The sequence below is a fragment of the Opisthocomus hoazin genome, chromosome 3 (assembly GCF_030867145.1).
Source record: "Opisthocomus hoazin isolate bOpiHoa1 chromosome 3, bOpiHoa1.hap1, whole genome shotgun sequence".
NCBI lineage: Eukaryota > Metazoa > Chordata > Aves > Opisthocomiformes > Opisthocomidae > Opisthocomus > Opisthocomus hoazin.
In genome coordinates this window covers 39,690,394-39,715,590 of record NC_134416.1, presented here as the reverse complement: position 1 = coordinate 39,715,590, position 25,197 = coordinate 39,690,394, and the positions used below count along the sequence as shown (strand labels likewise).

General features: G+C 43.1%; 1 protein-coding gene across 2 annotated transcripts in view; it reads left to right on the top strand.

Moving 5' to 3' along the window:
- The first annotated feature begins 8,556 nt into the window (after positions 1-8,556).
- Positions 8,557-25,197, top strand: part of SULF1 (sulfatase 1) — a 126,548-nt gene continuing 109,907 nt past the window's right edge. The window contains exons 1-2 of one of the 2 annotated variants that reach the window (XM_075416025.1): positions 8,557-8,684; positions 9,828-9,920. The gene's annotated coding sequence lies outside the window, so the exon portion shown is untranslated. The remainder of the gene's footprint in view (positions 8,685-9,827; positions 9,921-25,197) is intronic. The other variant, XM_075416027.1, reaches the window with a different exon arrangement.

Here is a 25,197-nt window from a genome sequence, read left to right as displayed (position 1 = left end):
TCCAGTCCTTTTAAAATTCAACTTCACTGACACAAGCTTGGAAAAGATTCAGTGCCCTAAATTACCACTGAGAGTAAATAATAATTATATTTGCCATAAGAGGAGGTTTTGGGTAAGTGTCAGCCTAAGGACAGCAGATGGGACTATCTGTTGGGAGTTTCCCTTTGCTACTGTAGTAGGTTTTGCTTGGACGGAGAGGAGAGGAGAGGAGAGGAGAGGAGAGGAGAGGAGAGGAGAGGAGAGGAGAGGAGAGGAGAGGAGAGGAGAGGAGAGGAGAGGAGAGGAGAGGAGAGGAGAGGAGAGGAGAGGAGAGCTAAAGGGCTACTCAGGCCCATGACAGCGTCAGGAGCAGCAAACACTTTTCCAGCCAGACTTCCATCTTTCCCCTTTCAGTCCTGCCCCTTTCCTCTCTGCTGTGTCCCTTCCCCTTTAGTGGTCACAGCCTGGGAAGTGCCACGGGACTGCCTAAGCAGAGACAGGGAGCATGAGTGCTGTGCTAAAGGGCATTGGGGAGAGCTGTGGGTATCAAGAGAGAAAGTGGGGGGCCATGAGGATGAGGAACAAGATCCTCCAGTGCCACCGGAGTTGGAGAGAAAGTGCAGAGAGAGGCAGACTGTCCGAAGGGTCAGGAATCCCTTTTCTCACCCACAATCTTTCAGAAATGCCACAGCCAGCAGGGCCTGCAGCCCAGTGTCTTTTTTCAGACTCTGTCTTTTGTGAAAATGTCCCTGAAATGCATCGAACACTGTTAGCACCTCTTTGCTGCAACTATTCCCCTAAAACTTTTCACTAACCCCTCCAAAACTTTTCTTCTTCTTTGAAGACCCTCCAATCCCTGAAAACTCAATTAATATCTTCTTGTTCTCCAAAGTACCAAGACTTTTTCTATCCTTTCTCCCCAAAATCTTTCTGCCACTACTACAACACTGAATTTTGCCTATCCTTTCGTCATCCTTGGGACAACACAATTACATCTATTCAATACAGCCGAACAATCTGCTGCTCAGTAGGCCCCTCAGATGGCGTCACTCATGCCTGCCTAAACTAACTCTGCTTGGAAAGAAAGGGCATCTCTCTTCTCTTTGTCACTGAAGCCCCCCATCAACATCAATACAGGACCTGCACTGGTTCTTGGGAGTTTTTATACATCCAGAGGGATTGTTCTGACCTGCAAAGTCATCATGAGGTCTTCCAGCAACTCTCCACCCCACGTTAACATTTCCCTCTTGGCCTTTTTCAATATTACACTTCAGTTTTTAATCTATCCTCACTTCTGCAGTTTTCTCTACAATGAATATTTTTTACTGACACAAGATGTGAGTGATGGAAGTTTTTTGGAGGTGAACTAGAGGTTTCGGCAGTAGAGTGAGGACATTCTGAGCTTTTGGCACCTAGAAAATGGAATGACAAGCGGTTTGGGTCAGTGGGATAAGCATATTAACTTTCTTTTTTGCTTTTTCTTTCTTAAAGTAGCTGGCTACATTTGAATTGCTGTCTAAAGGTCATACTGTTGTATGATGTTTGTATTTGTTTTTCAATTTGTGATATCCTTATTTTAGACCCAGCAACAAGAATTTTGATGTATAATTATATACATATAACCCTATACATACATATATTTTATATATGCATATATATTTAATTCTACATGTCAATATTATCTATAACTGTCTACACATACATTTTAGAGATGGATATTGGCATTTAAGTAATTCTCATGTGTAGGAGAATGTACTAGTATCATGACAATGCTAGAAAATCTTGGCTCCAGTGATTGCCTTCTCCCATGTGGTGAATGCTGCCTTCTCATTCTTTTGGTGACTTGGGGCTGTATTATGACTTTAGCATGTCCTTACCTTAGATGTTACGACTACATCAAGATTTATGGTCCAGAGGGCCTTAAGTGAGTCTGACAGCTATTATGGCTTCATTAGTCTACCTGTTTACTTGTAGGTGCTGATGTTAGGTGCCAATTTCCTTGAGGTTAATTTTCTTAGCAGGTGCAACTCTGAAGTTAATTATATATAAGAGGCAACCTAAGCATATTGGCCTGTTTTCTCAGTGAGAACAGAAGTGAGACTGAAAGGTGCCTTCTACCATACAAAAATTGCTGTGCAAAGGTATAGCTGGTCCTGGAATGTGTCTGGTCTTTCTGCTCCCAAATATTCTCGTTATTATGTCTGAGATGAGATCAGAAAGGGGTTAAAAGAAATATTTTCCTAAAGTGTTATGGGATTTGCTAATGCCTTGTTGTTATAAAAATAAAAGGGCTACAGGGTCTGTTGCTTCCTTGACTCTCGAGGAAAAAATGAATCTGTACATTAAACTATTTGTATTCCCATGCTTTGTCCAGAACAACAGCATGAACATGGTTGTTTTTTTAGGCAAGTGTCACCTTCACTATGTGCAATATTAGAGGCATACTCAAAGAGGGAAATGGTGAGATTGAACCTTTGTAATGAAAGTTTTACTGATTTTGGTGCATTTAACCTAGGAGTCATTCAAGTCCTTCATTCTTTTTCCTTGCAGTTTTTTCAGGCTGCAAGTTTTGAGTGAGGGCGAAGACGAGAATTGTGTAAGAGGCAGGCACTTAAAGATGACCATTGGTCATCAGTTTACTAAGAATTAACATTAAAAGCTACGAGACATTCTGGCTTCTAAATTTTTGGCATTTTTTCAATTTTTGTTAAGTATTGAATGGTTTACCTCAAATTTTTTCAGTAATGAAATTGAACTCCGTCCAAAAACATGCAGTCAGCACAAGTTCTGAGAGCACGTTGCTCACTGAGTTCTCACACTTTAAAGCCTTATAGACTTCATATATACTCTCCCCTTAGCACTTTCCCTAATGCTGAACATGGGATCAACTACCTTGTGCTGACTGGTGAAGTCTGTTGATTTTCCTGCCTTGATTTGCTTTTATTTTCCAACTGTCTGGTGTGTTGAGCTCTTCCCAGACTCACTGATCACTTGTTTACTGCGCTGGAGTTGAAATTGTCGGCCAGCTGGCAGCTGAGAAGGGAAGAACCACAGATTCTCAGTACATTAAATCGTCATATTAGGCTCTAGCTTGGAAAAACTTTTGCTGGCTTTGTTTTTTTTTTCCCTAAGCATGACATGACAAATATGCGGGGTTTTCATTTATTGTTTTTTTTTTCCTTCTTCTCTTTTGTTTTGGGATATTTAAAAAAAAATTTAGCTGTGACAAATCTAACCAGCTCTCCTACTAGGATAAGAAACATGTCTTTTTTTCATTATTGCAATGGCCTTGCTTGGTACTGAATTGCTATGCAACCACCAACAAGGGAGTTACCTTAGAAGAAACAGTCACTGAGGAGAATGAGTATTTTGGGAGGGAATGTAAGTGAAGCAACACAAATTTGGAACCGATGATCATTGCAACCATTAATCTTCTTCTGGGGGCAAGTGATAGTGATGACAACAATCTGACAAATTGTAAAGCCCTGTGATGAATTGAGTCAATTATGAACTTTTGTCTGTCTCACCTGCACTCTATCCTCTGTTCTGGTTCCCCCTCAGAGGGACAATTTTTAGCATTGTAGACCTAAGATAAGTTGTAATTGGGTGTAACTTCCATACCATCCCATTCCGCTGCAGGAGGAAGGCAGGAGAGCTTCCTTTAAAAACTGAAGAAGGGTAGACGCTTCCATCCCACAACAGCTACACATAGGCATGTAATCGTGAGTCTGGAATTGTACCCTTAATGCTTTTCTAAAGCAGTCCTTTTGTACCTAGCATATGCATGGATTCATACTGGAAGACTGCATGTATATGCCCATATTTCAAAGTACATTACCCCAGAAAATATGGGAATTGTTCTGGAACACCTGAACTAGCTTCCACGCTTCTACGTTACAGAAGCCTGCATTTTCCTGTAGTTGCACTGTGTGTGATTCACTGAACCTTTCAACACTTTTTTGCACATTAGCCTTGTCATATATTTACACAGAATAATAATTGTTGAAATATTACGTTTGAATGAATGGGTTTGAGCAGGCACAGTGAGGAGAACGCTACCCCGGTGGGTATTTGGTTGCAAGTCCCTCAAGTTATCTATTTTTTCTTCCTCTGAACAGGTTTCAGAAGAAAGTGTTGAGCTTTAACTATGCCACTCAAAGCTCTCCAAGTTTAGTAGGTGCACTCTGAGAGCCCAACGAAACAATTCAGAGGACTGAAGTAAACTAATGCCTGACGCTTGAATCTTGTTTGGTCTTGGACATGGGCTTTCAGCACCAGGCAATGCACAGAGGTGCCTGGGGAATGCTTTTAGAAGACTATGTGTCTGTGGAACTTAGGTTACTCCAAATTAGGAAATATCTGAGCAGAGTTTTGCACAGAATATAGTTTTGGATTTAGCACCCAAATTTTGCATGAGCCCATGCCTGGCTTTGCAATGTCTACATATGGAGAAAACTAAAATTAACTGCTGACTTCAGTAGCAGCTGCTGTATCCTCAATACTTTTGATCAGACCATTTTTACTTAGGTTCCTGAATACACATTTATGAGGCAACCTTTAAAAAGCTTGGCTGAAGTTCTCAAAAGGAATTCATCTCTCTTATACTACCCATGATGAGGCCCAAAAACTACCAATGGCTAAATTCTTTAAGAGAACAAGAGCAGATGTACCACACTAAATCATGGGTATTCTAGGCTTGGCACCCTCCAATAGCAGAGAATAGTAGATGCTTGGGGTAAAGTGTGAGAATAGGACAAGCACAGAATGGTACTTGTCCAGGATCCTCTCCAAGTAGTTCAGGGATTCCCTGTACCAGAAGTTCTGTATTTGTATTTAATTGCTGTGAGTAGATCTTTTTTCCCATGAACTTGCCCAAACACTCGAATACTTGTAATTTTCTTTCCTCCACTGCATCCTGCAGCAAGGACTTCCAAGTCTTCACTGTACTTCATATGAAGACGTGTGTCTTTCTGTGCTTCTTCAGACCTGCCATTTGCTGGGGTCTTTAGAAAGAAATATTTGATGGCAATTCCCTATTTACCTTTTCTTTGCCACCCAGGATTTTAGAGGCCTTTTTATTATATCTCATCAATATATTACCCAACCTCAACATGAGCCTCTGCATGTGTACATTTTAGGCTAGAATTTGACTGTGGATTTGTCTTTGCATTTATAGTCGTGTTCTGAAACCTCTCCTGTTCCTATATAAACCCATCAAAACTAACTGAATCCTGGACAGACTTATAATGATTCAAAGAAATAAAAAAGCAGATTCTATTCATATTGGCAGCGGAGATATACTGAGGCTGCTGCAGGAACGGTGAAAAGTCCCCTTTCATTACTTTCGAGGCTGAAAATGCCAGAGTTGAGATTTACTTGAGGTTCTTGAGCAGAAGTGCACATGTGTGAGTGTGTACATATGTCCGCACAGACACACAAACCTGCTGAGGCCATCTGTGGTGGAGTATAGGTGGTGAGTTTAGTCTGGGCAGCAGAGTGAAGCTCAGTGCCCTGGCTTAAAGACACTGCCCGCTACCATGGAAACTAAGTGGAGCTAGTAAGTAAGGGAAATCCTAACTGCGGGAACAAAACAGGAGTGACTATTTCTCGATATCACGATTACCAACAATCTTGCGTATTAGGATTGTCTTGAGTTACTTGTGTAAAGCATTAATCACTTTGTTACAAGTCTTATCTGAGTGGGGTCAGTCCGACCTTAGCAGCTCACGGGTTTGAGAGTCAACTTGAGAACCTGTTTTATGATGCATTATTTTAACAGTATTTCAGGTACAGCTCTTCCAGCACAGATTTCATTTCAGCCTTTAAAGCCTAAACTCTTTGCAGATGGCAGTCTGTATAGAGGAGAAGCGGTGGGAAAGTCTGTTATAAACTGTCACAGCAAACTATATGTGGCTGCAGTCGTAAGAGTAGCGGTTAAATTATCCTGCAACATTAGCAGTAGCTTTTATGTGAAAACATGACCATGTGCAACGTTTGAGGGCTATTGCTAATGTTGGTTTTGGAGATGAAAGTTTGTATTTCAAGTCGTTGAAGTCTTTGAAGATAAGTGTGTGCATGCACGTGTCTCTGTGTACAAAACATGCAATTAGGGGTCCTTTTAACCATGTTAATTTTACAGTATTGTGGCTTGACAGGCATCAGCAGAGGCATCCCTGAGTTACGCAGGCGTAAAAAATAACAGAACTGGGCCTGTATATCATATGAATGCTCCATATCTTGTTCTTGTATATTTATAAACAGACATAATACACAACATTATGTAAGCATACATAAAGCATAACAGAAAATAATAGTACTGCACATAACTATCACTAGTGTTGGTTAGAAGTATCTAGAGGTTAAACCCTGTCGAGTTTGCATCTGATCTCACCAATATCAAATAGAGCTGTTGTGAGCTGAGTTACATTTTACACACTGAGTCGGTACACAGGATGGTGCAGCACAATTTTGGGGGCTTTCTGATATTCCACATCTCTGATTACCATACATTTTTTTAATGCAGAGTTACCAATACTGGTAAGAAGTACAGCTGAAAAGCATGCAAATGAGTTTAATAATCTCTCTGGCATCTTCTGAGCGTGTAAGGTTGTCCGGCCTGTTTACAGACCACAGTCTGCTAGAATAAAATGGAATCAAACCAAATCCTTGCCCTGAAGAAATAATTGGCAATGTTAAGAATCTTACGATACCCCAGGGACAGTAGTTGCATCCTTACTTCACCACATATTATTGTCAATAATATTGTTTAGTTGTTTATTTATCTGGAAGTAGCAGATTAGGGAGTAGTGTATTAGTGAATACCCAACATCTGTGAAAGCAGTTTCAGTTTAATAGGCTGAAACAGACACTATACAATTGCTTTTGGGAAGAATTTGAGCAAACGCAATTGTGACTGCAGTTTCTTCTTCTTCCTTTCTTCTCCGCGTCAGCTCTGATAACAGTTAACTGGGCACTGCTCTTTAATCCCACTTTTTATTAAGTATTCACTTTGCCACTGGTGATTCAAAAATAGCCTTGTGTAAGGTATTAAAGAGCAAGTAAGCCAAATCAGCACTTCAAGACTCTCATATGGCTTTCATATAGCTGGGTAGAGTGTGTCTTTTCCTGATTGCAAACCTATCTTGAAGCCGAATGTTAACACTTTCCGCGTAACTTTTTATGCCAAAACGACGTTCCTCCTTTTCAGTTCAAAGAAAACACAACATCTGTCAGAATGTGAAATACAGATTTAACGCAAGTGTCAGGTCAGGCGCTTGGTAACGAGGTAGAAACCCTTGAGATTTGAAGGCTCTCTTCCACGCTATCCTATTACAAGGGAGGGGAGAGGAAAGAAGTGATTCTTTGGCGCTTAGCAGCTTTTCTGTGTCCCTTATCTATCCTTACCGGACATCTTCTTGCAAATTAGCGTATTTTTCCTGGCAGTATCCCTGAGAGAGAGGAGGGTGTGTGAACGCTTGCCGTGCGGCCGAGGGAAACTGGGGAACGGACCAGACACGGTCCGGACTCGCCCGGGGTGCCGGCTCCCGAAGGGGAAAGCAACCAATCTCACATTTTGGGGGCTTTCACCCCGCAAGGCAGCCCGAGGGGACGCGGTGGAAGCGGTGGGGAAGGGGGAAGCTGCCGGCACCGTTACCCGGGGCGGGAGTGGGGGCGATGCGGGGACCCGGTGCCGAGCCCGGTGCGGGGTCGGGGCGCGGCGCGGTGGCCGGAGCTGTCACAGCAACGTTGCGGGTAAGGAGAGCTTCCCCGGGCTCGGTGGGAATTGCCCGGGCATTCCCACCGAGCCCGGAGAAACGGGGGCTGGTGGGAAGGACTTGCAGGTTTCTGTGCAGAAGTAGAAATATTTGCCCTTTGCACACCCCCCACCCCCCCCCACCCCCGCACCCCGGGTTTTCCTCCTGCCTCTCTTCCCGGTTCCCCCAGGAAGGCTGGAGGCAGCCATGGGATGATCCCGGCATGGTAAGGAGTTTGGGGTTTCGGGGTGCAAATGTGACATCGCCGTGCGAACGGTCCCCGCCTTCTCAGCATCTCAAACCGCATCTTTTCTCTCGTTTCGAAAAACGACTCTCGGAGGAGATTGCTCTCAATAGACCGGTCAATAAAAAAAAAAAAAAAAAAAAAAGAAAAAAGAAAAAAGAAAAAAAAAAAGATTTTTGTGTTGCCCTTGTGCTTCTGTGCGTCCCGCTGCGAGGGGGTCCCCGCGGTCCCTTGGGAATACAAGGAGTTGTGAGAAGTAACACAACTGGCCACCAGGCTAATCCACTCCCTCTACCTTCCCGCTAGTACCTCCCCCTTCTGCACTTTTTTTTTTTTTGTTCAATAGCAGCCCTTGCTCAAAATCTCAGGTTACTTTGCTAAAGAGTTCCCAGCCCTATAGTTTCTGCCCTTGTCTCTGCCTCCAGCTCCTTAAGAGCCACCCAGCCCCAGCGATTGGATTGGGCAGCCCGTCTTGACACACCACTGTGCCGAGTGCTTGAGGACGTGTTTCAACAGATGGTTGGGGTTAGTGTGTGTCATCACACTCGAGTGGGGATTAGGGGAGGGAGGCAGCCTTGCCGGAGCTGTGTGGTCTTCCCCAAGTGCGAGCCGCAAGGGAAAGAAGAGCTACCTAGCTTTGGGGGAGAAGAGGGAAGAATCCTTTCCAGCAGCTCAAAGGGAAAAATCAAACCCCACACTTTGTTCAGGTAAAGTAAAAGGCACCTCATGCCTCTCTTCTTTTTTTCCTTCACGGTTTTCAGCGGAACGCTAGCACGGCACACTTGTCAAAGCCAGTTGCCGCAGCCTGACCAGCGCTGCCGTCGCACGGCTGACAGATAACAGCGAGCGCAGCCTGATGCTTGGCTGCCTCCGCCCAGCCCACGCTCCGATCGCGGCTGGGGTCGCGCAGCTCGGCAAGGCTCTGCCGGAGCCCCGCGGGTGCCTCCGCTCCCGCCGGCACCGCTCTCCGCCCCGCTCCTCTCCCGCACCGCCCGCGCGGGGTCTGCTGCGGTTCCTGCGGGGGGAGATGCCCGCGCGCCTCAGCCGCGCCGCGGGAACTGCGGGGTCGGGGCGGGGTGGGGGGGACGCGGCGGCAGAGCGCGTCCCCGGGTGTGAGGAGGATGCTGTGGGGCAGCGCGCAGCCGGGCTGGGGCTCGAACGGGAGGCACGGCGGGGCGTTTGGAAAGTGCGTGTGAGACGTCGGTGAAGTTGGAAGGGTCCTTCACGGCGACCCGGCCGGGCTCCTGATGACCGGTGTCGAGACGGTTTGGCTTACACGTGGGCTTGGAGAGAAGAGAGAATCGGGAAAGTGGGGAAAAGCAGCCTGCAAAGCAGCGCTGCTCTTGCAGCTGCAGCAGAGCAGATGGATGTAATTCATTTTCAGATCTGTTTGTGAAAGTTTTACAAGTCATTGAAAACTGAGTAGCATCACTATAACGGATCATTAAAATCTCACCGCGTTTATAGATTCTAACCTAGCGATCTGAAGTGTTAATTAAAAGTGAGCAAAAATTTATGTTTAGGAAGGAAGAGAGGCAGAAATGTAATTAGAAATTAGTTAGGGAAGTACTCTCCTATCATATTCATTTAATTCTGCTGTTAAGTTCATTGACGTCTGGAGTGTGGGAAGCCCAGCAAACTAAGAAGTCAGAAATGTTATCACTAATTACAGTAAGTTACCTTATCAGAGAGTTAGGATGTTCTCATTGTTTTACTCTAAATGATCTAGATGGAGAAACTAGAGGATGGGTTATTTTCCTTTTTCTTTTTAAATAAAAGGTTTACTGTATATATATACTGTCTTCCTGTGCAGAGTAACAAAATGATTTGTTTCTTTCGCACTATAACAGATCTTCACACTAGCTCTTACATACCTGTGGTGCTTATGAATTATTGGCCTCCTACTTGTGAAAGAAATCTAACACTGTCCTCACCATTTACAGGTGAGATATTCTATTAATAATACTGTATATAATGTGTTCTGAAATAAGATCTGTTTAGTAGGCTGAGCAAGGGGATTTATAGCTGGTGCTTTGTGATTTTGGCATTCAGCTGTGTAATGATGCCCATAAAACCCTGTTTCAGGTTGCACTTATTACCTCAAACCAACTTTTTTTGTTAACTTTTCTTTTTTTTTGAGGAGCCTATTTGGCTTCTTTACAGGTTGTTCTCAGCTTGTGTTTTCAAACGTAGTCTTCACTAAGAATGTGTCCTCAGCAGTAACCCACAGCAATTTCAAACAGAGAATTAACTAAATCTCCCGTATGATGGCATGACCAGACTGGGACATATGTGAATAAATTTGACTGCTTTGATTTTTCTCTCAGTCCATTTTTTCTTATTGTAAAAAGTAGTGGAAACTTTTACAAGCTTAAAAAAAGAAAAACAAAACCAAAGGAAACCCTCACCACGACCCTATATTAAAACCTTGTATGTCTTGTATATTGGACTTATCCTATTCACTCTTCCCAGTCTGCCCGTGAGCAGCCCAATACACCAGCTTCCGTGCGCAGAGGCTTAGTCCTCCAGCAAAGCTGAGGTGCAGCACTGTGAGCTGCACAGCCCGCTGCTGTCACAGCCTGACTGAAACGCAGCCCTCTCTGTGGGTATCGTCAGATCACAGATCAGATGATCTGTAAGAAAACACATTTTCCAAGAAACTGCATAGCTAACTACACATGCCCAGCTTGTTATTGTTTTACTAGGAAAAAAACCCAAGTTTCTCTAGCACTGCCAGAAAATCTTGCTGAGAAACTAGGAACAGCAAATCATGTTTTTCCTTCCTTTATAATGATGGGGCTGTTTAAAAGACAATGCCCACGGGGCAGTCCAGCTTCTTGTCAAAATGTAATCTACGGTTCCAGATGGTAAACATTCAAAGACATATTTATGGTGACTTCTACATACCTTCCTTTGACATTGGCTTTTTTTTCCCTGAGAGCACTTGTACTGGGTACACACATGAAGTTCCCATTAGCATCCTAGCAGCTGTAAAAGTGTTCAGAACTCACAAAGATGTTCCTCACAGTGAGATAAATATAATCTGAGGAAAAGACCTGAGACCAGTACAAACCTCAGTAGATCCACGATACCCTCAAGGTGACAAATTCCAGAGGTACAAAAAGATCCATAAACTGCCGCATGAAAGCTGTAATACATTTTTGTTGCGGCTAATTCATCTTTGCTTGATATGGAATGCTGAACATACCAGGCATGTCTGTACTATCAACTGTGTTTGTGATGTGAGGGGATCTGCGCTGCACAAAAGCTGGTGGGTTCATTTTTCCTGCAGCTGGTGAAGACTGGGTGGTATACTGATTGTCTTCATAGAGTTGTTTTCCAAGTGTCACCTTTTTTTTTCTTTTCCTCTCTGCTCCAAGCAGTGAGACAAAGCCCAGGAAAATGTTTTCCAGCTAGAATGTGTTCTGCCCTGTATTGTCTTAATTATGTGTCGGTTTATAGATTGTAGGGGCTTTCTCTTCTTAGCACTTTATAATTAAGGTGGGTGAACTTGTTCCATCATAATATGCAACTTCAGTTTCTGCTGCTTGGCATGTCTCCTTGGCCTTTCATTGATTTTTGTCTCCATTTCAGAGGGAAAAAAAATTAATTATGATTGGTGTAATTTCACATTGCAAAAAAACCCCTTGGTGAATTTCCAAATGGCATGTGAATACATCTTCAAAAAACAGGCTAAATGAGAGGTCATTAGGGAAGAAAATGCACGTAGGAATCCAGAAGTCTCCTAGAGATGGCAAGTATCAGTGTGAAAATTATAGTAACAGCTCCCATTCCAGACAGGAACTGATAAAAACAGTTTATTAAAAATGTTGTGATGCTCGGGACAGTGTTTCCAAATGTGGAAGCCATTATAAAACCCACACTCAGTGGAAGTTAGACAGCTATGGAAAAAAAATATTTTGAAAGATTTGCAAATTCTGTTCTGACTAGATCACTTTATTGCAGACTATTTTGACAGTTTGCAGTTTATTATCTAGCTTTGTTTAACTTACGGCACTCGATGTTACATGTTTGTTCATGCAGGATCAGGAGTTCGAGCCTGGTGTAATGGTAGGACTCTTTCTTACCCAGGCAAGGCTGGACACTTGTTGCAGATGTCATGGGAGTCATGGGTTCCATGATTTCCTTAGCTTTAGAAAAGGCTTTGGGGGATTTGTGTTTGAGTGGGAAGGCAGACTGATGTGATAACAATTGAGAAAGCTCCTTTCTGAGTGCTTTGAGAGCTGCAGTGTTCAACAGAGAACGAGGGTCCCGTGACAACTCTGCGGTGACACAGAAAGAATCCAATTAGTGGCCACTCCTGCTGTTGATACTAGATCTCTCCTAAAAAATTTCCGCCATTACCACCCTCATTGTAATCCCATCCACCACACTGATAATGGGATCAAGACTGTGTTTTCGGCATGCTGTTCAAATTTTAGCTGCTATTTTAGATTTTGAGGATACTAAATTAGAAGGCACAGAACAGCATAGCTCACACGAGAGCTACATGGCACACATGTCACCCAGCAGTTGTCTTTGTCACACGAGATTTTCCTAACGCCTCCATCGCAGGTAGAGCTGCTGTAAGGGGGCTACAGATGGAGCAGAGGGGCTGGGGGTGTATGTACCTAGTGAATATTCCATTGAGCTGCGGCTGTCCCTGCATTGCTGTTACCTGTGGACCTTGTCCCTGAGCAGTTACATGTGTGGAAAGCAGCAGGAGAAGGGAACGGGAGGTGGTACAATACCCTTTGCTGTGCCCCAGTAGTGGCAGCATGTCAGCCTGCTTCTTCTTTTAACAAATCCTAAATCATCACTCTGCCTTCCCAGCTGGGCCAGCAACACAACATTCTCCCCTCCCCTCCCCTCCCCACCCCCCTCTTTTTTTTTGTCTTTCACTTTTCTTGCTCGAACACTAATTCACCTTTTCCATATGATCAGAGCACAGTAACTGTACTGTTGTTCTTACCATGCAGGGCACATTCAACACTGTCACGTGCTTGTAGAGGGCACCCAAAAGTGGAAAGACTCAAGGCCTTCCCCAGTGTCACTTCACAACGCAACACAGTAGTATGCCAAACCAGACACTTTTTACCAAATTTTTTTAGCATATTTCAGTTCTATTAGTAGACTCCTTTTGAGAGCCCCTGCAAGATCTTTGCTTTAGTCTTCCTTGCTTATGCTCAGAAGCTATTAACAAGTGAGAGTAATTACTTTTAAATTTTTGGTGTCTTAAGACTTTCATTTTCTGAGAAAACTAATACTTGTTTCATCTTCTGGTTTATGCAGTGCACACAGCAGATTTGGTATCAGTGATTCCCAGAACTTTAATTCCCACTTTCAGAATCTGCTTAAAAGGTTTGGTAAGCCTTTGTTACTGCGTGTGCTCTGTTAATCCTGGAGCTCTGAGCTTTCCCAGCCTGAACCATCACTGATTTGGTTACAGTGAAACATTTTTTTAATAGTTCACCTTTTCACCCAAGATTTTATCATGACTTTCTAAAATTTTATTTCAATTTATTTTACAGCAAAAATTAACTTACAATTGACCATAATTTGACGTTGTAGTTTTTATAGCTCCCTACAAAGTTGGTATTATTGCTGGAATTCCAAACAAAAAATACTCCTTTTCACCAATTTTATCACAGGCTAGTGTCACTCTACCACTGTTATATTCTGGAAGATTTCTAGACATGGTACTGTCTATGGAAATCCAGACTGTTATGTAGATCAATGCTAGGTTATCCACAGAATATTTTATGGCGTTTCTAAATGGAAGCAAAACACTGGAAGTAAACAATTTTATGTTCTAAACAAAAAGTCTCCTGATGCTCTCTGAGTGCCATTATGGCACTGCATGTTGCCATTTCTCTTTGATGTGACTCTAACCCATCTTAGCAAGGAGAAGAACTTCTCCACAGCAGCTGTATTACTGTGGTGCTTCACAGGAGGTGAACTCTGATTGGAAAGCCCACAGAGAAGATGGGGAAGCCTTTGGCACTAGAGTTCTGGAGGATAAATGTAACGGGGAGCTATACATAGGGATTGTTTTTCTCAAAAGCATCCATAAAAACCGAACAGTGGTCTGTTCCAGTATTGTAATTGCAATGTGCCAAGATGTTTGTTATTCTAGCATGTACACTGTCTTGTCTGTTTTCACTTAAAAACAGAAAAATGTGTTACCAAGCCCGTAAATGTCTGCAGAACTGCCAGCTCTCCTTTCTTTTATCAGAAGTCTAGTAATATTTGGCCGTCTTTGCAAAGCTTCAAGTGTTAGAGGCAAGATAGATATAACGTGAGAAGTTCAGATCTGTCCTTTCTCCTTTCTGTCTTTTTCAAACCTAATCCTCCCAGTTGCTGAGGAAGCTGACTCACATGCAGCTACAGAAACACGAAGGAAAGTAACAGAAATCCCAAATCTCACTATGTAAATGCATGCAGACTTTGTGAATAAGGTGGGTTTATGCATGCTACACCCGGGAATTAAAAAAAAATCACCTTTTTTGTCCTGAGGTTTGCTATGATCAGCTCCCTCTGAAATTTCTGCTCATTTGTCTGATAACTCCCGTGTTCAGCAAGTGGATAGAAGCTCCACATGGTGCGAGGGAAGAGGTTGGAGCTGGTGTCTTGGAATGAGAGGGAAAACAACGGCCACCCCTTTAGGGCCATGTGAGCTGTAAGATCACTGAGCTACATGGTGACACCTCAGCCCGTGAACCAGGGCACTCTGTGTGTCTACAGGAGAAGGTGCCATAACAGACGTGATTGTGCCAGTGTTGCTATGAGCAGAAGGCCGAATGTGCGCACTTTTAATGAAAATGTACCCATTTTTATGGAGAGGATTGCTGCAGTGTCACTGAGCATAAGGAAAGGCCCCACTTACTGCTTCTGAATTTTTAAATCAACAGATTTGTTAGTTTGGAGAGAAGCTAGTAAGAAATGTGGGTAGATAAGAGGAAAGAAACACAGGTGACTGGTGAACTACTGCTTTAATAAGGTGAATGAAATCATAGAATCATAGAATCATAAAGGTTGGAAAAGACCTCTAAGATCATCAAGTCCAACCATTAACCCAACACCACCATGCCTGCTAAACCATGTCCTGAAGTGCCACATCTACACGTTTTTTAAACACCTCCAGGGATGGGGACTCGACCACTTCCCTGGGCAGTCTATTCCAATGTTTGACCGCTTTCTCAGTAATAAAATTTTTCCTAATATCCAATCTAAACCTCTCCTGATGCAACTTGAGGCCATTGCCTCTCATCCTGTCGCTAGTTAGTTGGGAGAAGAGACCAACACCTGCCTCGCTACAACCTCATATCAGGTAGTTGTAAAGGGCGATAAGATCCCCCCTCAGCCTCCACTTCTCCAGACTGAACAACCCAATCTCCCTCAGCTACTCCTCGTAAGTCTTGCTCTCCAGACCCCTCACCAGCCTCGTTGCTCTTCTTTGGACACTCTCCAGAAAGTCAATGTCTTTTTTGTAGTGAGGGGCCCAAAACTGAATGCAGTATTTGAGGTGTGGTCTCACCAGTGCCGAGTACAGGGGCACGATCACCTCCCTACTCCTGCTGGACACACTATTCCTGATACAAGCCAGGGTGCCATTGGCCTTCTTGGCCACCTGGGCACACTGCTGGCTCATGTTCAGCCGGCTGTCAACCAGCACCCCCAGGTCCTTTTCCGCTGGGGCAGCTCTCCAGCCACTCTTTCCCAAGCCTGTAGCATTGCATGGGGTTGTTGTGACCCAAGTGCAGGACCCAGCACTTGGCCTTGTTGAACCTCACACAGTGGGCCTCGGCCCGTCAATCCAGCCTGTCCAGATCCCTCTGCAGAGGTTTCCTACTCTCGAGCAGATCAACAGTCCCGCCCAACTTGGTGTCATCTGCAAACTTACTGAGGGAGCACTCAATCCCCTCCTCCAAATATTAAACAAGACCAGACCCAAAACTGAGCCCTGGGGGACACCACTCATGACCGGACACCAACTGGATTTAACTCTATTCACCACAACTGTCCCAGTTTGACCACCCAGATTCTGAGTGTGGGATCCAGTTTGCATAGCCACGGCATTTGAGGTGGCCCTGAGTCTTAAATACTTATGCAGCACCTACTTAAAAGCATGTTTTCTCTCTGATCAATGAAAAGAGTCCCTCTGAAGGCCTCCAGGCATTGCGGTTAGGCAGGCAGGATTTCCTCTTGGAAACCTTCAAAGGCACTTGCCTCTTTCAGTTGCACATGTAGGGATGGAGCTTACCCACTTGATTTACAAGGATTGCTAAGGAGCTTAAGCTGGAGAGACTTGATATCATCTTGAGTTTCTTGGTTGGCCCACAGATGAGCAATGCCATGGATAAACACTGTCTGTATTTGAACAGCTGTGATGTAATTCCTATGCAGCTCTTTAAGGTGTCTCCTATACTTTCCACAGAAGAAAGCATGAAGCAGGTCTTTCATTTGAACAGCAGGAACTGCAATTCACTTGAAGAGAGTAGGATGCTCATTTCAGATTAAATGTAATTGAGGTACTGACTGTAGAAATGGAGCACTGTACTCATCCAAAGTGCCATCCGTTTCAGTGCTGGGTTATGCAACAGGCCAAATGCGTAGCCTTTTTTTTCTAAATAACATCGATTACAGGAAAATGTATTAAAATCACCCACTCTTGTTACTTGAAGGAATGTCTCGAAAGCCTGTGGGGTGGATAAAGCTTTCAGAGGTCAGAGGTGTTGTGGGTGCCTGCAAGCACTAAAGGTGTAGTGAGGAATAACGGATGATCTTACAGGGGCGTGAGGTTGGACAAAAAAGTGGAAAACAGACAGAGTTGTGAGAGTCAGTATCCATGTTTCTGGATTTAGCTATCTGCCACTGACTTGGCTGCGCCAAGGCATGCCGGTCATGAATTAGAGAACAGTAGTGCAATAATAAACTCAACATGCTGTAAATAATCAGCACAGGACACCTTTTAACTATCGCTTTTTCCAAGGGCTGCAAAAATACTAACAATTGTAGATTTAAGAATAATATTTGGGTTTTGGTAACTTGGTAACAGTAAAGAAGTATGCATTAAGCCAACCTTTGTAGTGATTTTTAGCAAAGATTCCCTTGGTGTCATTCCCCACTATTTTATTGAAGAGAATAACTGTAATATCTCAATTCCTGAATGTGTCCCTACTAAAGCACATGTAAATTTACCTTGCTGTGGTCTATTTTACATCTAGAGCCAATTTATGAACTGAAATTGTAACACTATCTGCTTGGCCACCATTGTGTAGGATTTAGGGGGATTATTGCTGTAGTTAGACCAATAAAAATGTTCTGAAGTTAACCCAAGTTTATCTGCCAGGCATTCCAGTAGTTTCTTTTATCTCTGTATCGGTATCGGGTTGGCATTTCTTATCTCACTGGAATCTTCCGTCCCTTGCTGGTATAGAGGCTCACAGAGGAAGGCATCCTGTGCTCTTCTGCTCTGCAGCTCAACTCCTTAAGCACAGAAGGCCGCTGAGTTAGTTTTTTGGTTTTCTTCTGTTTGGTGTGGAGAATTCCTCTAAAGCATGGATCCTCTGAAGTTAGGAAGGGTGAAATGAAGGGACTTTGAGGGATGCATGGTCAGGGAACACCAGGCTTCTTAAAGAAATAACAAATAGTTCAACATAGAAAGATGAGCAGACACAAAGATGTGATGAAACAGGTACATCCCTTTTCTAGGTCTTGTCTATCTTATGCAGCTCACGTTCAATTTTTGCTTTCACTAAATTGCTCTGAAGACTTTTCTTCTCCACATATTTTGCACCTATTTTCACCTCAGGATCTTGTGAAAGGTTTGGGGTGCAGTATAACCATATCTCAGAATCACAGAATGGTAGGGATTGGAAAGGACCTCTGTGGGTCATCTAGTCCAACCCTCCTGCCGAAGCAGGGTCACCTACAGCAGGCTGCACAGGACCTTGTCCAGACGGGTCTTGAATATCTCCAGAGAAGGAGACTCCACCACCTCCCTGGGCAGCCTGTTCCAGTGCTCCGTCACCCTCAGAGGGAAGAAGTTCTTCCTCATGTTCAGGCGGAACTTCCTGTGCTTCAGTTTGTGCCCATTGCCCCTTGTCCTGTCGCTGGGCACAAGAAATAGATCTGATTTACAGATACTTGTTTTGGTCTTGGGTACCATGGGTACCTTTAACATAAAAAAGAAGTCTATCAAATCCTGTGACTTCTGGAGAGTGGAGAATACTTGCCAGCATGGGCTGGAAAAACCGAGTAAAAGAAGGGCATGGCTATCTAGAACTGAGGTCCGTGCTGTCTTGGACACGTTACATTATGCAACCAGACCCTGACCTTGTACATTTTGAGGAACTCTGTCTACCTGGTATGTATGCTTGGAGAATTCACTGCTCTTTCTGGCAGCTGGACGGTGCGAGCAGTGTGAGAAGACCATGTGTGCTATTTTTATTGTTCCTTTTGTGTGCCATATAAGAGCCCTTTACTGTTGTCAGAAACATGCAGGGCTATTGGCGAGAGTCACGTGCTGAGGAGCTTGAATGCATCCCTGTGTGGTGAGCGAGCTCTGCAGTCATACTCAGGAGTGTACCTACCACACTGCTGACTTTCTGTTGGTTCTCCGGGTACTGGTTCAAGGTTGCTATGAATAACGCTGTTTCCTACATACTCTGCACTATTTACTGAGGTCATTGACATGAACACCAGAAGCTCCATTTGGGATGAGTAATGCTACTGCTGTGACCTGTCTGCTTCATTCCTCTGTTGGAGATTACTAATGCAGTGAATGCACACACCTCAGGAGCTCCAGTGCAAAATCCAACGCAGAGCAACTTTTTAGTCTGCCACAAGAATATTTGCCCTTCAGTCAGAGACAGTGCAAACAATGAGGACAGTGATTCAACCCTTCTACATTTGCTGCACTAATACAGCTGTATACTGAACTGTGACACCAGTGCTACCGTGACAGTGGAAGAGAGACGCAGACATACGGAGTATCAGCGTGTTGAATCTAGTAGCTATTTGAACTGTTCACTGGGGTTTTTTTTGTATCCAATGACCTATAGCTGCCAGCACTTCCAGTTTTTCGCTGCCTGGAATAGGACAGTATGCTGGGCTTTTCAGTTTGGAATTGATCTCAGTAATGCATGTTATTATGGGCCTGGGTTTTTTTGAAGTCATACCTTACTGTCAAACAACTCATCTTTAGAAAAAATGTTGCAGATAGTTTGGATGAGAGTCTAACACAGGACAGAGCAGCTCTCCAACAATGCCTCACCCCTCTCTTCCAGACACCTTGCTGAGTCACATCTGATACTAAATGAGGAGTCCATATCTCAGCCCTTATCTTCAAAGCTCTGCATGGGCCACTCTCATTGTTTGAAGAAGTTCTTTGCCCTGCTTCATGAATCATCCACATCTACACTTAACAGGAACAATGTTATGTGACAATGGAGGATGAAAATTCCAGTGGGCAATGAACTGCCATCCTGACTCTATAGATACAGGCATCACAAATGAGTCTGAGTGAATAGGCAACTTCTAAAACAGACAGCGTAGGAGTCTGAATCACGGCTGATAGGTCTCCCAAAGGAATGTAGACCAGAACTGGCAAGTGCAGGATGGAAAGAAAATACATTCTCTCCCGCTCTCTGTAACATTTCAGTGTGCTTCTTGCACATAACTCTTGATCCATCCACATATGTGTCTGCTTAAAGTTATACCTAGCTTTTCTTCCAGGTTAAATCCTGAGCGTGGTATTGCACAATCGAACATTTCTATGGCATTTACCATGTATCTTATTGTGTTGTCCAATACCTATAGTTGCTTTAACAGACATGGGGAGGTGCTGGTGTCAAAGAGGAGCTAATGTGTTTTCTCTGAAGTTTGGAAATGGCACACCTGGAGACCTTCATTTCAGTCTTACTATTTTGTAGTGCTGGAAGAAAATTCTTTCTTCCTTAAAAGCCTCGTGTAAAACAAAAATCTTCTACTTTGGTAAAGACACATGTGCCCTGGGAACTGTTCAGCTTAAAGTGCATGTACATGGAATTACATGGGATGGAAGACTACCTTGGGCATCACATCTTACATAATTTGCAAAGGCTAAAGCTGTTATTTCTCTTTTGCTATTTCTTATGTGTCCTTCATATTTTTCCCCATTTTGTATACTGTACACAAACTGTTCTCCATTTACACTTTTATCATTTGATATTCCTACTTTAAGTTCTTGTGACCAATGCTGTCAGGAAACTGCTTTAAGTGGAAGTGTGGAGTGATGCGGAATAGTTTTAAAGAAAGCCAAAAGAATGTGATCTTAATCTTTTCCATAGGAAGTCTTGGTCTGTTCTGTCCTGTGCCCTGTTTAAACACATTAGCCTTTTTTGACCTTTTGCTGGATGAAGGTTAAGTGGGAAATATCTTGGCTGCAGCTTTTCCAGCTTAACCAGAAAGACTTTCCATAGTTCGTGTTTATTTTTCCTGCTATGGACATTTCCTGAATCAAAATTATTAAACTGGATTTTCAGAGAAAAATTAGTAGCCTGTGGCAAGGATAATTAAGTGTCAAACCTTCCTCTCTCATGTCTCCAGCTCTATTTTGCTAGTGATGATTTTGCCAGTCATCTTGCTAGGGATTAACAAATCTCAGGAGCAAACCTCAGTTTGGTTAATGGGTTGCTCTGAAGACCTTCTTTATTGGCATTAAGAGCAAATGTAAAGAATTCCTACATTTGCAATTTAAGAACATTGATTGCATTGCTTCTGCAAAAACCTAGAGATGTTGCCTTGTTTTCCATCTCTATCTTGGCATCCTTTGTGACTGCCGTAATATACAGAGGGCGAGACAGAATGCTCTCAGCAAGTGAGGGGGCTATTGCCTGTCCTTGGTGTGCTGGCTTCAAAATACTTCGGCAGTTTCTCTGTAAAAGAATTTCAGAGAGACCAAGGTCTGCATCCTCAGGACACTGCTGCTTTTAATGGAAAGGCTGTCGTGTTCTTCAGTTGTCGTACTCTTGAAAGGTGAAGAGCTAGATATGAACCTGTCTCTTGCCTTCAGTCCCAGCAGTATTCATTGCAGAATGTTGCTGTTTGGGATGCCTCCATTTGTTATGCCACAGCAAATTGTATTCCATGGAGCTTTGTCATGAGAGACACCACGAAGTGCAGAGGCAGTGTGAGACCTGATTGTGCACTACAGGGAAAAAAGCTGTTCTTAAACCTCAGATTTCATTTTGGTTTTGTTCTCAATTTAATCGAGCCACTTTGTCCCCCACAAAATACAGTCTTGAGAATAGCACTATGTTCTTCCATAAATAATCTGAATAAGGTTGTTCAAGTCAATTCTTTATATTTCTGTCAAGAATACGGAAAGTTATCCTTTCCTGTAAAAAGAAGACACTCTCAAGCAGGCTCTTCACAGACATACTCAATATTTCATACACTCACAGAATGATCACAGGAAAATTCAGGTTGGAAGGGATCTCAGGAGGTCTCAGGTCCTGCTCAGCCAAGAGATTAGATCCAGTTGCTCAGGGCTTTATCCAACTGGGTCTTGAAAACCCCAGAAGATGGAGAGTGCACAATGCCTTGGACAACATGTTCCGCTACTTGACTTTGTCACAGGGAAGAATCTTGCTTTTATTTATATCTAGTTTGACTCTCTTTTGTTTCAGTTTATGCCCATTGCACTCCTGCCATGCACTGCTGTCTCCTGACAGAGCCTGGCTCTATCTCCTTTGTAACCTCACTGCAGGCACTGGACAGCTGCTGTGAGGTGCCCCCAAAGCCAGCTCATCTCCAGGCGGAACCCCAGGTTCTCACTGCAGTGCAAGTGCTCCATCCTTCAAATGTCTTGATGGCCCTCCACAGGACTTGTTGCAGTTTATCATTACTATTCTTGAACTGCTGGCCCCAAAACTGGGCACGGAACTCTAGGTGCCATCTAACTGAGCTTTGAGCAAAGGGAGGTGATTGCTTCACTCAGTCTACGTGATATGTGGCTGTTAATCTAGCCCAGGATGCTGCTGGCCTTCTGTGCTCCCTGGGCACACTGCAGGCGCAGGTTCAGTTAGCTGTCTAACATGACCTCAGGTCCTTCTCAGCCGAGCTGCTCCCCAGCCAGTCCATCCCCAGCCTGTGTCATTGTAAGGGCCTCTGCTTTCCTAGATGCAGGACTTAGCATCTGTCATTGCTGAATTCCATCAGGTTCTTGATGGCCCACTGCTCCAGCCCTCTTAGATCCCTCAGAATGGCAGCCATGTCTCAAGGAGATCCAGTGCTCTCCTCAGTTTGGTGTCTTCTTCAAACTTGATGACAGATGCTTATTTTGCTTAAAAAAACTTGCCCAGAGGAGTTGATTCCAAGCTGTTATTTTCTTTATTTTACTTTAAATTAAGTTTTATTCTTGATTTTTGTCCTGAGTTCTCAGTCTCTCTGAGTAAACTGGGTATTTCCAAAAAAGTAGTATATTAAATCAACCCTCCCTTCCAGCTTGTAGTTTGTTCCTGATATGTGCAGTTGTTCTTGACTAACCTTGAAATAGCTCTTGCAATCACAGGGAGCTGCAGGACAAATATTTCTTAAAAATATATTCACATGGCATGGCCCTTTTCCTGTTTTTGGCTGGATCTGTCACAACAGACATCAGTAAGAAGATCTCTGTCAAAGAGTCTCTTTCAAATTCAATGGATTTCTGTGCAGCCCAACTAAACAGTGTTGAAGGCTACTATTTAAAACATGTAAGCTAAAACTATGCAAGATTTTTGGTTTTAGTTTAGGCTTTATTTTCAGGTATGGATTTATATTGCCTTTTTCAGAAGTTCGAGAGGACTTTAAGTGAACTTTGTGAGTCCTGAAATAGATCTGTTTCAATGAACTGCAGCCCACAGTATGGAGCCCTGAAAACAACCTTTAAAATTTTGCATCTCTTACCGTCAGTGATATTGTTTCCTCTGAGTTCCTCACTGCTTTCTAGCAGCACTGGCAATGGTGTCTTCCCTCATCTTCATGTTGCTTGAAGTTCCTTCCATAACTTCGTTGTTGATTCTCAGGAGCGGTAGTTCTTATATGTCTCTGTAACTCTAGAACTGCTAATGAAAACAATCTAATTTTACACCAATGTGCATATCTTATTGATGCGTGTATTGTCCTTATTATAAAGTTATTTTAAAATTCTCCTTGTTGTCAGATAAGGAGTTAATCAACAGAGCTGAAATGTATGAACTTAAAACATACAAAGTTGAAAGACACTCTAGTTTAGTGCTTCTTCTGGGTAATTTTATTTCCCAGTTAGCCTGTCTGGTTTCTAGCAGAGTTTGCTCATACCTGCGCTTCTAAAAATCTCCCTGCTGTCTGAGCTGAAGAACTTCATGAATGGCATTGAACGTTCAATTAATTTAATGCCAAGCATTTAATAGGAACACATCACTTCTACCAACCTCTGGTAGCGTTCTAGGAAACATAATTTTAATTTCTCCTATCAATTCTATCTGAATCATTTTTTTAGTGAGAAGGTTTTTTGACATGTAAGGGAGGAAATCAACTGCTGACTTGTACATTATGCAGGTGATGTGACCACCTGCACCATTCAGCCAATTCTTGAATATTTAGAGTGGAACACATATTTCCTGAAGCTTGGTCCACACCTGCACTATCTTTGTCAGAGTTTCACAGTGTGAGGAAATAAAAACAAAGGAACTTTCATGGATTTTTATACAGCTGTGTTAAATGGGAAAACTTGTTTCTGATACTTGTACATAAAGTTTAGCATTGAAAGTACTCAAAATAACCTAAATGTCAGTAACATTGATTTCTTAAAACCTGGTTACTGTGCTGCTGTTTTTGACCTTTTCACTGAAATGAATTGCTAGACAGCATGGTCTCATTCAGCTTTTATCCACCTTTCTTCTCTATCCACCACCTTGTAGCTTCTCATAAGTAACCAATATGTGATAGCAGTCATCACCACAAACCTGTAAATACCTCTGAAACTAACAGCTTGCCTACAATGCCATTTGTTGACTTTTTAAATCAGTACAAGCCCACTTGTATAGATGCATTGAAACTGGCTCAGCATTCCTCAAATAATTGTAATGTTGGACACACAGCAGCTTTGCAGCTGTGTGGCAAAGGTTCTCCTGTAGAACAGACGTGTGTGACCACTCTCATCTGGAGGATGTTTCTAATTTCTTTGGTGTTGCTCTTTCAACCACAAGAGCTTTGACCATGTAATGCATGAGCACCTCCTAGAACCTTCTCAAATGTATGAGTTTTCTATTCCTGAGCAGGATAATTTAGACACACCAGCTCTGAGAAGGCAGCGGTTTCCTTCCTGCTAGCTAGTTAGGTCTACTCTTTGCTTAGCAGGGTGATGGATCTGAAATGCAGTCTTAAACTCAACTGCAGCTTAGAGCCTCAACACGGATCTTTATTCTGCACTGATCTGTGATCTTTAATGCTTCAGAGAGATTTCAGTATCACTCCTCCCAGCTGTTGCCCTGTTAATCTCCTGGAGATCAGAGGTCCCATTGCAAATAAAGCTGAATGTGCTCCATAACATCCCCTCAACTACTCCAATCCATAGCTCTGTATCTTGGTGTAAATTGAAGTAGACATTTTTAAATGTTAGTTAATATGCTGGGCTATAAGCAAGAAGCACTGGGGAGCTCTCTCATGAGGACAGACCTTCTGTTCTGCTGCCTCTGTTAGAGGGTCAGTTACCTTGGCCAGAGATGGGGGTATAGAAAAGGGACCAGCTGTAAGAACTAACTTTATAATTTAACAGGGTAAAATGTCCAAACTAGTGCATCAAGGCCTTGAGTTTTATTGGTGTCTTGATATTGTGCTATCTGTATACCATGATATTAAGGGAAGACTGCTGATACCAATTTTCTGGCTTTTACACTTCAGGAAAAGTAACAATATACAATACAAAAGCCAAACGAAAGAAAGTAGACCCAAGTTTTTTAAGATCTAAAACAGCTTTTTTAACTAAGAGCTTTCACAGTCCTTCATATCACTGGAGAAACTCAAAAGATAAGTGTTTAAAAAAATCTCCTTGGAAGAGGAGCTGAAGTTTGGCTCTAATCTAATTTAGATTCTGTGAGTAGGACATGGAAAAAAACTGTGTTAGTAAGAACTAGTTTCACCATCATGTTTTAATAAGGGAAGTGAATGTTTGTTCTCTGTGTGTGTGCGTGCGTGGGAGGCACAACAGAAGTA